This window comes from Cebus imitator, unplaced genomic scaffold (assembly GCF_001604975.1).
Source record: "Cebus imitator isolate Cc_AM_T3 unplaced genomic scaffold, Cebus_imitator-1.0 Scaffold227, whole genome shotgun sequence".
Lineage (NCBI taxonomy): Eukaryota > Metazoa > Chordata > Mammalia > Primates > Cebidae > Cebus > Cebus imitator.
The window spans coordinates 2,405,507-2,417,687 of NW_016107542.1; the positions used below are offsets into that span (position 1 = coordinate 2,405,507).

The window sequence follows — 12,181 nt, forward strand, 5'->3', positions numbered from 1 at the left end:
AAGGAAAATAATCCCCAAGAAAGATTTCAAATTAAGCCTCCTTTAAAAATTTTTAATTTCTAAATAGCTTCGGGCATCTAAGTAAGCAATCAGTCATCATATCTGCCATTTAAGAATATTACATGCTGTGCTCGCTTCGGCAGCACGTATACTAAAATTGGAAGGATTCAGAGAAGATTAGCATGGCCCCTGCACAAGGGTGACACGCAAATTCGTGAAGCGTTCCATATTTAAAAAAAAAAAAAGAATATTACATGCTAAGGAATACTTTCAATGATGCATTTTACGGATATCAGCTTTTATAAATACAGGAAGGTAGGTATTGATCATCTTATCATATACTTGGTATAATGACAGTATAATGCAGTTATGCCATCTGGATACAACTTCATTCTTCCCAAACTGGTCTCTATCCTTTGGTGGGACAAATGTATTAATACTATCATTTTTCCACATATATCTTATTCTGGCCCTCCCGGTGGTTCTCACTAGTCCCATTGTGATACTATAAACAGTGGCCCCTCTAATAATGTCTACTTCCTATCCCCACACCCTGTGAAGATGTACATTACATGGTAAAAAGGATTTGGCAGCTGTGATTAAATTAAGGATTTATGATATGGAGAGAGTATCATTATCTTGAATTATTTGGGTGAGCCCAATGTAATCACAAGGGTCTTTATAAGTGGAAGACAGGAAGATCAGCGAGTAGTGGAAGATGGAACAATGGAAGCAAGAGGTTGCAGTGACATGAGTAAGAGGTCACAAGCCAAGGAATGCAGGTGGCCTCTAGAAGCTGAAAAAGGCAAGGAAACAGATTCTTCCTTCAGAGCCTCAAGAAGGAACCAGCCCTGTTGACTTTCATCAAGTAAATCCAGCAAAATTCATTTCAGACTTCTGATCTCCAGATATATTAAGACAATATATTTGTGCTATTTGAAATCACTAAATTTGTGACAATTTGTTACAGCAACAATAGAAAACTAATTCACCCACTGAGTGGGATCCATCCCTGCTTGCATTATCTTGCCCCAGCATTGCTCTGGGCCCTACATAATACTCAGTTCTCTCATATTTGAAACTATCTTCACGCCTCACTGGTAATCCTTCATACTCTGCCATGATTTATATTAACCTGATAGTTGTTTTTCACCTGTGACATGGGCTATTGATTGGTTACCTCAAATTATTCCCCACTCATTCTCTCTTGCTTCCTCATTCTGCAGTGGCTAGAAAAGCAAACATTCTTTCCAAACCTTTCTTGCAACCGGGTTGACAATATGACCCAGTTCTGGAAAAATGAGGCATATATGGATGTCTGCTGGGAGAAAGAAAATGTTTGAGGAAAACATTTGTTTCCCTGGTAAAAGGGAAGATATGAGCAATGTTACCATTTCTCTGGCTTTCTGCCTTAAATATGAGCATGACGGTTGGAACTACAATAGCTGTCCTGTCACAGCCAGGAGCCAAAGGTCAAGAGATCCACAATGACATGGCTCTGATATTGCTAAGTCATAGATCTAAAGCCATAGTTGCATACTTCTGGAAACATCTGGTTTTATGAGAACAATATTTATTTAAGTCACTGTAGTATGGTTTGGTGTTACCTGGAGCTGAAAGTATTTCTAATTTAATATGCTACCTTTTAAAAGTTTCATATATAGGCTGAGCACAGCGGCTCATGCCTGTAATCTCAGTACTTTAGAAGGCTGAGGCAGGAGGATCACTTGGGCCCAAGAGTTTCAGACCAGCCTGGGAAACACAGCAAGACCCCATCTCTATTTTAAAAATTTAATATAGTCTCTTTTTCTGGTAGCCTCCATTATACCACATGCAACTGGACTACTGAGGCTTAGGAAAATATATAACAGAATTCTCCGTAGCACATAGTTATAAATATTGCTACATATATTTTAAAAGAGAAAGAGGACAGAGATAGAGGTAGGAGACACAAGAAGGAGAGAAGGAAGGAAGAAATTTAAGCCTGAACTTGAGTCACTGGTACCAAATCACAAATTTAAAAAGAAATGCTTAAGAATAGAGTGACAACCACCTTAATTGTCTCAGTCTTACGAAATTCCATGCTATAAATACACACTGAAGAACTGCGATGAGAATCCGGTTGAGAATTCCAAGCTTCCAGCAAATCCTTCTAACATCTTGCTCAACGTATTGAGTGTCTCTAAGTCTCTCCACCACCATTCTGCACATTTGAATACTAAAGTAACTCAAAGAATTGCTTAAAGAAGCTTCATTCACTGGTTCCAAATCAGGTGCTCCCGAGAGCTGGAGAATCCACATAATACAGTTCCCAGGGCGGTCATCTGGATGATGCTGAGCTGTCTCATGGAAATTAGTGTCAATGAAGACGGACGCTTACTCTTACGGCTTTCTAAAATTCTCTCTTTGATGCTTGTATCATGGATTAACCTATGAGATTTGAGATTTGTTAAAGTTTATTTGGTAAATCTTTCATGGTTAAAGCAGAGATCTTAAAAGAACTTTTTCATCAGGACATTCCATTTATGACAACTATTATTATGATGCCTCAGTGCAACAAAACGTTCAGAAGCTGAAGTAAACAACCTGCATCAACTACTTACTCTATGTCAGGCGAAGTATTAGAAACTGGGGCAAAGGGAAACCACAGTTCTTGACCTTGCAAATTTCAGATTCTTATTCAAGTAACAGACATGAACAAATAAATATGATACGTTATAGGTTATGAAAGGGAATTGCAAGTTGTTTTTGAGCAAGAAGGCAATGAATTAAAAATATGAGCAAAACAAGTCCTTTTTATCAATTGATGATTGATAACCAGACCAAGGAAAGTAAACAAGAAAAAGACTCCTTGATATTTGGTAGGTCAATAGAGAAGGACTGTTCTGAGTAAAGAAAATAACAAATTGGATGGAAGTGATGGGGCTAGGGGAGAACTTTAATACATGAATCACCTAAATCCCCCTACAAATACCAAAAAATATTTTTGAGGATGAAGCTGAGGAGTGAGTTAACAGCTAGTAGCAAAATCATCCAAAAGGTGAAGGGATGAAAGGAGGATCCAGCCAGATACTGTTGTGTGAACTCAACTCACACAGTTGGCAAGTGACTGGGAATGTTGATCTACAAGGAAAAAAAAAGGCAATTTGGAGAAGTTTGGCATCACTGAGCGTCTCTATGGCATATCTAGGGCCAGGCCACTGAGCAGGTCTCTTGGTTTAGGGGGCACAATAGAAATGGGGGTACTACTTATTAGCCTTAAAGTTTCACAGAACACTGAAACACATGGAGACTAACATTTACTGAGAAGATATACTGTGCAGTCCTTATGGAAGTTAACCCATTTAATCTTTTCAACAACCCTGTGAGATTCTTATTAGTGACCTTGATTTAGTAGACTTTAGAATATGGACTTTTAATATATACTTATATTTGAGTTTTAGCTCGATCATATATTGTTTCTACAATGGCATACATTTAAAATGTAATCGAATAAAGAAGTAACCTTCCCAATGAAGCACAGCAAAACCAAAGTAGGATTAAATTCTACAGCTCCTCAATTCACAGGCAGAAATCTAGGCCCCTGAGTCCTACAGCATCCAGTGGTGAATTCTCCATTCTGTTCTGAACTGTCATCAGAAGCATTCAAACTACAGCTCCTACTTTCACATGTTTATGTCATTTCTGCATTTGGTATTCTTTGTGGCACTCAAAATGTCTTGAAATAACTGTTGTAAAAGAATACATTGGCGCATTCTGTTCTGGAGCGTGGGGTGGGACAGGCAATTTGGCAACGCTTATTAAGATTTCAAATGTGTATACTCTGTCTATCAATACTACTATTATAAACATAACCTATTGTTAGACAATAAGAGTATGTTCTGCCATTCATTCATTCATGCGGGCATGCATGCACCATACACACAGATACGTATATACACACACATCCACAGATGCATACATATTGATACTCACAAGAGGCCAATAGGAGGCAGAGTAGCACACGGCTAAGAACATGGCCCTAGGAGCTAAACTGCGTGAGTTCAAATTCTGATTCTACCACATTCTAATTGTGACCTTTGGCCTCTTGGACTTCTAGTCTCAGTCTGAACATAAATAAAGTGAGACTAAGAATAGTACTTACTTCATAGGTTTGCTGAAAGGACCAAATTAATTGTACATGTAAAGGACTTGGGCCAGCCACTATTACATACTATATACATGGTAGCTGTTGTCATGAATATCAAACACTGTAATAGCAAAAGAATCTGAAAATAGCCTAAACTTCTGGCAAGAATAGAATGAATTCATGATTGTATGTCCATATAAAAGAAAATAATGCCATCAAAGATACTTAAATTATCTATACAAGTGGCTTGCCCAGAAGAGAAAGAACAAACATTTGTTAGCCAAAGAATTCTATTCTGGGGCTCTCTGGAGATTTTCTTCTCTTCAGTTGTCTACTAGTCATCTGTTGAATTAGTAAAGTACTACTATGGTCTGAAGTGGTTCCGGATGGACAGAAATGTGAGTATATTTGCACATGGACATAGCATCTTTACAGACCCTTCCTACCTGCTGTTTCACTCTGAAATTCATAGTGATTATGGGAAGAAAACATGTGAAACACCTTCCTCTCTCCTCTGCTTTAAATGGACTTTCCACAAAAGCTGCCAAAATAATTTGAGAGAATGCATGTTTTCCTGCTGGATCTACAATGCAAGGGTCTTTGTTGTAAATTCTCTTTTTCACACTCCTTGCCTGACAGGTAAACAGCATGAGAGCTCCTTTCACAGATTATTCTGAGAACTGTTTTTAACTAAAGTTACTCATACGTTTAAAAAAAAACAAAAACAACAAAAAAACTGGAGTATTTCTAAATTGCAAACAGCCATACATACGCAATTTAAAAAAGTAAAGTAAATGGGTAAGCCCGTCAAGAATATGATTTACTTGTAGACCAGATTACAAAAACATGCCATTATTTAATTGAAGTCATGCCCTGAACATAACACTGAGATGACAAACATTTTGAGGACCTAGGACGGTTTGCAGGTGAAGGGTACGGAAAAGGGCAGGGAACGCAGGAATGTTCCTTGACGACCAAACACCTAGCCCTTTATATTCATTAAGTACTCAGACCAATCTTAATGAATGGAGCACCATCATCTCCATGCTGTAGATGAACACACTGAGGTTTAGTGGCCTTAAAGACTTGCCTAAGTTTACTTAACAGGAAATGCATACAGCTTAGATTTAAAATCCAAGCTGGCTTTTTCTAAAACTACCCTGCTCTTTTTTCTAAAGACCAGTAAGTCCAGGTAAGAGTTCACGATTAGATTTTTCCATAAAGGTAAAAGCTGAAGGTAAGACTGAAGGAACAGTTCTATCAAAAACTCCTATGGTCCAGCTGTATTCAGCAATGCTACAAGGTGACAGAGGTTTCATAAAGTCCTGGATGCAAGCTGCCTAGGAAAGAAGCAAAGGTTACAGCCAAGGCCTAATGTCGATGAGGTACTTTGCTGTTGGCGAAAATGAAGTGATGATATATTGGTGAGCTACACATTCCTGAGACTGACACAGAAATTCTTGTTTACAAGGAATAAGCCTTGAGACCAAGAATCCAACTCATCTTTCTAGAGGAAAAGGCTAATAGGAGAAAAGCCCAGGATACCCATTGTACATCCAAGCACCCAACAGGGTCACAGTGCTTGGTTTAGTCCTGATCGGGCCTGCTTGGTGCTGCGCTGCCTTAGAAGCCCCTAAAATAGAGGGGACATCAGTATTAGGTACAGTAGCAAAAAAGCCCTGGCTGCCTTCCTTCTGAATGGTCAGTAAAACCATCAAGATCTGAGGTTTTTACCCCACCTTTTTCTGCCCCCACACCTTAGGCTGAAGACAGAAGTGAAGTCCAAAGCTCTCTTTATCTCTCTCCCTCTTTCTGGTTCACGGTCCCCTTCCTTACCCTGGTACCAGCTACATCTTTTTTTCTGAATGTCTTCCTCTCCATTTTCTGCCACGGGTAAGAGATGTATCAATCTTTGCTAAAATGTCAGCTAAAACAGAAGTATGGTACTAACAGTATCAGGGATAGTTGGAATTTCAATGGGGATTCATCAACAATTTAAGAACGAAGCCTAAAGACACTAAAAGAATGAATATCTGACAGTAGAATTTCAGATACTCTGAAAAAGAAACTAATGAAATATACAAATTTTGCACTCTTTTTTTTTGAGATGAATCTCGCTCTGTCACCCAGGCTGGAGCACAGTGGCACGATCTCGGCTCACTGCAACCTCCACCTTCCAGATTCAAGCAATTCTCCTGCCTCAGCCTCCTGAGTAGCTGGGACTACAGGTGCATGGCTAATTTTTTGTAATTTCTAGTAGAGACAGGGTTTCACTGTGTTAGCCAGGATGGTCTCGATCTCCTGACCATGTGATCTGCCTGGCTTGGCCTCCCAAAGTGCTGGGATTACAGGCATGAGCCACCACTCCCAGCCTATACAAATTTTGTGTGCATACATAGGCACACATAAGACATACGTAAAAGAAGGATAACAAACACAAATGTAATTATAAAAAAGTACATCTGGAGCACATAAATCAAGAAGTACATATGTGCCCTCCTGCTTTGGAAGGATCAGGACTTGGGTAGCAATCACAGACGTTCTTAAGACTACTGCTTTTCTCCAAATACCCATGGCAGGGTCACTCCAGCTTCTGTCACTCCAGATAGCTTGGGTCTTTGAGACCAAAGGCCAGTCTTCTGTCAGTGTCCTTCTCTGTGTACACCAGGGTTGTATAACCACACTCCCTCTGCACCTAAGCTCCCCTGGCCTGAAGAAAGCCCTAATTCCACAGTTTCTTAGATGCTGTCTAAACTTATCTAACAAATGCTCCCAGTCCGTGAAATGTTTGTTGACTATAAAAGGCCTGAAAGTGGTTGAGAGAGGGCTTGGCCTAGTTTTTGCACAGCTCAGAGGGATCCTATAAGATCCCTGAGGTTCATTTTCCACAGGCCCAGAAATGCATCCTACTTAACTCAGAGTAGGCCCTAAAATTATATTTGGTTAGTGGCCCTGAATCACTTGGCCATGACAAGTCTAGCATCTCAGGCAGGCTCAGAAGTATCCATCAAACCCCAGTAAGAACACTGGTTCCTAACAAGAGTAGCCAGTGCCTTTTCCTGCCCTCATTCTACACCAAGGTTAAGAGAGGAATAGAATGTGTTTGTTCAAAATGCTCCCAGTATACATTCAAAATCCAACCCCTACTAAGACCCCTAAATAAAAGAAGCAGGGCTTGCAGAATTCTGTGTAGGTGACATACCTCCAGGTTCTCTTATCCTTAGCTTGACATCTTTTAAAAGAGGGGCAAGAGTTGATTTCTATGGCCAGCTGGTGACTCTCAGAAGACTCGATATTCATCTCCCCACTTAGACTGTGAGCAGTTCACAAAGTACATGCTCCATGTGCTCGCTTATGTGAATTTCGTGACATAAAAAGAGCCACAGGCTGGGAATGTGGAGGCTTCTCACCCTGGTCTAAATGCCGCCAAATGAACTCTAAAGCTAGTGACATTTAGAGTTGGAAGAAATGTTACAGATGACTCTATTCCAACATCCATCCTTTACAGGTGAGGAAATGGAGATAGGAGAAGTGAGGTAATGTAACGTGGTCATGCACTGGAGCCAGCAGGGTCAGAAGTAACATTCAGGTCCCCTAACTCACAGCCTAGGGCTCCTTCCACTGTAGCATCTGCTCTTCATGGGTTGGCATTCTGCAATGCATGAGACAGATGTGTTCCTGAACCGGAGCCACACATGCAACTCATCCACTTGATCCTCTGACATTCCTTCTCTTACTCACAAGAAAATGATGCATTTATCGATGAATGTCATAGAATCTAAGTTCAAATACTGAGTCAGTATTGCTTGCTTTCTCTCTCCTTCCAGAGCCGTTCCAGAACACCATGTGTGAGAGAAAACAACAGAATGAAAATTGCTCACACGGAGCATGAAGAGGCTGCCCACCTCCCTCGCACAGCCCGTGTGCAAAGACAGCCCTCAGCTGTGCTGCAGACACAAGGTGGTTCATGCTCATTGTTTATTGTGACAGCTGACAAGCCAGCTGGCACAGATCACTCCTCCTTTCCAACAGAGACACCACCAGGACACGTGTGACAGGCGCCAGCTGCCACTCAAGGAGATGGGCGGCATCCCTGCTGGCCAGCAAGGTACAGCCATAGCCCTGGGCCTGAGACCTGCAGCCCTCCACAGAACTTCCCAGCAGACAGCAGAATTGGGACCAGCATTGGCTGGGGAGTGGCGGAAGGAGGCACTAGCACACTCCTGCTGGCCAGGTGGTTGGGGCCACGGTTAGAGCCAAAGGTTGTTCTAATGCTCCCCAAGGCTCTGTGTTACATTTGGCAGAAGAATGGCTGTTCCGGAAGATCAAAAGGTAGAAACAGGAGGTAAAGTGTTGCATCTGAAACACACCAGGCACCACCAGAGCAATGGGCTAAACATTTAGGAATCTGGCAGCCTCAGGCGCGGGAAGAGCCTCTTGCCCTCCAACCTGGGCAGGTCCACCTGGATTCACTGCACATGGAGTAGCTGCCCCTTGTGCAGCAAGAGACGGGGTCTGAGGAGGGATCTGGCCACCCTGGTCATAGGACACAAAGGAAGATCTCAAGTAGTAGGGGCTTTCGGTAGCCCCTTCTGTTCCCAAGTTTTCCTCTGCCAACCTGCTCAGCAGAGTGTGGAGCAGGGGGTCTCTACATCAACACTGCTGACGTTTTGGGTTAAATAATTCTTCATTGTGGTTTGGGGGGGCAAGTATCCTTGGCCTCTGGCCCCTAGACTCCAGTAGCACCCTCCAAGTTGTGGCAATTAAAAATATCTCCAGGGATCTCCCCTGGGGTGGGGTGGGGACAGGGGTAACAAGATAGATAGAATAGCTGTCAATGGAGAGCCACTGGTATAGAGGTCAAGAGCACAGGCTTGGGTGCCAGACTGCCACTTACTAGACATATAATCTCCGCCAAGTTGTTCAACTTGATGTGCTTCAGTGTTCTCAGCTGTAATATGGGAAGATGATAACATCACTCACTTTACAGGGCAGTTGCAACTATTAATTTATTTCCTACAGACAAACTCCTCAGAATGGCGACTGGCCCACAGTTAGCATTCCTCTCCCCTTTAGAAGCCCAGGAATACTCCATTTCTTTAAGTCCCTTACCACAGGGTTCCAGGTTAGAGTCTACCACTGAGAGGCATCTGTGTACAACTTGGAAAGCAGAAGTGAAGAAGAAGCCACAATTCCCCTCTGGTAATAGCAGCAGGACCGTGTGAAAGAACAGACATGAAATTTGCCTCAGCTTCCAGACTTTCCTATGAAAATTGCCTGCTTCGGTGTCATAAGTAGCTGAGATCATCTGTGGCTCTTTCCTTTGATTTCTAAAGCCTCCTAATCTTCAAAAAGCCAGATACAGTTGTTCCTGTCCCACCCTCCACTAGCTCTTCTAGTAGTTCTGTAAAGCATAATTTTACTAAATCCCTTCATGCATCAAATACCTAGAGTGGGTTCTGTGTTCTAGACCACATTCTGACTTATGAACCCATTAACTTGATGGCGGTTCTTTAAAGTCCTACCATTAGGAAAATGTTTCTGGGATTCATCATGCCCTGGTGTGGGTGTAGGTATGCATACATGTATATGAATGTACTTAGAGTAGAATCTTTATTTTTTTTTTTAATCGCAAAATAGAAAATAGGTCAAAGTCGAGCTACTCAAGATGGACAGGAGCCCAGTCGGGAGTGAAGGTACATGGACTGACCACTCACTTCCATTTTCTTCCCCACACCTGTAGAATCCTGAGGCTCTGAAACACCCTGTGTGCAAATCCCTTTAGTAAGAGCAGGATCCAAAATGCATGGCAGTTTTATGCATAGGAAGTGTTACAGCAGAAGTTCAAATAAATAAAGTGTGCCCAGAGCACAAAGAGGGTGGCAAGCAGATGCCGAGGTGCAGTACTGGAAAGCCAGGCTTGTAAGAGCACTCTGCCAGGCCCCGGGGAGAAAACAGGGTGAGTAAGAAGCAGAGTCTCTGTCTTCATGGAGTTTGTGGTCAAACGGCAGATGAAAACAGAAGCAAAGGACCAGAAGAGAAAGAGAATATAGAAATGTGTCTTGGTCTGAGGCACTCGGCATTCAGTGCCCTGAGTGTCTTAGGTCCTCTTAGCAAGACCTCGGGGAACAGATGTTGGGCTGTGTGGTGTGCACGGTGCTCTCATTGATTCACAGAGAAGGACAGGCAGCCCATTCACAAAGGGTCTGGAATATAAAGCTGCTCGAGCTAAGACCTGGCGGCCCATGTCCCTGCTGAAAAGTGGCTGAACTGCTCTGGACCCTCCATCTCTAGTCCAGCTGACCACACTGAATAGGAGGGAGTTGCCTTATGATCTTTATTTTCTAATTGATTTTTGGTAAATTGCTTTCCTCTGGCCAGTTTGCTTTGGGTAGGCTGGACACCTTGCTCTCACACTTCACTTTCATTTGCTTCTACTTTTCCTGAAACTCTAGGTATTTAGGGGAAACTGGGCATATCTGCACTTAACATTTTTTTTTTATTGTTTTGACACACCCGCTGAGAGATTGGTCTCTCTTTACAGCACTGCTTTCAAAAGTCATATTTTTATGGTTGAGAATTCTCATTAAAAATGATTACTTTTGGCAGCAGAAGTCAGAAAGGTGACAGGGGAGAGGGAGGTATTAGAGGCACTGAGATTTTTTTTCCATTTGCAGAAAGCCTTCCTGTAAAACAAACATCATGGGAAGAATGAAAAAAATGTAAAAACATACAACAAAACCCCTTCTAACTTTTCTATGTGCTATTCAGAGAAATTTCTTAAGTATAGGGGCTAAACCACCGTGCCATTACCTCTTCATACCTACTCATTAGGCTGCACACACTGCAAGTATAGGGCAGTGTTTTCCATAACTCAGATGTCTCTACAGCAGGCACCAAAATGCCTGGCATGAGGAACATTGATAAATGCCTCATGAATAAACAAACCAATGAATTTCTACTAGTTATCAGAAAAGTGTGGGTTAAAGTAGTTAATGTACATTTTGAAGACCCAATATAGAACATCTAGCAAACCAAATTCCTTTTGGTGATGGCTATATGTCTTATTTTACCTGTATTGGGGACAAAACACACACACACACACACACCCCCCCAAAAAAAAAACAGTCAACGATCATTTCTAACTTCCTTCCAATAATTCTCTAAAGGACACTGGGGACATAAACTTTTTTTGATGCTTTTTAAATATTCAAGAAATTTCTTGAGGACACTGTGATTCATGTTTCTGTTGGACTAGTGTGTAAAAACATTCTTCCATACATTTTTGTGAAAACCACTATGTTCTTTTATGAGCTGTCAGGAAATGCGAGGGCTGGTGGACTCTAGCCATCATCTCTCTTCATCTTTGCCTTCTATTTGTTCATGTGTTAGATCTTCACATGTCTCTGGTTTCTTTTTCTTTTTCTTTTTTGAGATGGTGTTTTGCTCTTATTGCTCAGGTGGGAGTACAATGGCATGATCTCGACTCACTGCAACCTCCCCCTTTTGGGTTCAAACAATTCTCCTGCCTCAGCCTCCTGAGTAGCTGGGATTACAGGTACCAGCCACCATGCCTGGCTAATTTTGTATTTTTAGTAGAGACAGGGTTTTTCCATGTTGGCCAGACTGGTCACGATCTCCTGACATCATGCGATCCTCCCACCTAGGCCTCCCAAAGTGCTGGGATTATAGTTCCCTCTGGTTTCTTATATGGGAATAGACCAAAAATGTGGTGTCCTTTGGGCATCTTCAGCTCTCTGTGACAATGTAGTTACCAGTGATGTCTGTAAGTAAATTTGGGTCCTCTAGTCGCCTGTGACATCCACATCCCTAACCTCACAAACACCAATGCATGCACTTCCCAGAGGAAGAGCCACTACAGACTTCAAGCAGCTTGAAGACTTACACGATAGTCTTTCAGACAGCTCATGAGTTTAATTACTGCTCCCATAGCAAACTCTCTTTCTTCCTTGTATGTTTTCTTTTTTAAGGTTGTTGTGACTTTTATTCCCAATATCCAAGAAAACTGTGATGATTATGTTAAGATTCAAG

The 12,181-nt window shown here is 41.9% G+C and overlaps 1 protein-coding gene and 1 non-coding gene across 5 annotated transcripts in view; one reads left to right on the top strand and one right to left on the bottom strand.

Moving 5' to 3' along the window:
- The window catches only part of GLIS3 (GLIS family zinc finger 3), a 501,312-nt gene that overhangs the window by 195,044 nt on the left and 294,087 nt on the right, over positions 1–12,181 (bottom strand). The window lies entirely within an intron of this gene.
- On the top strand, positions 128–234 carry LOC119466776. Its single transcript, XR_005195243.1, has one exon. It is a non-coding gene; the product is annotated as a U6 spliceosomal RNA (small nuclear RNA).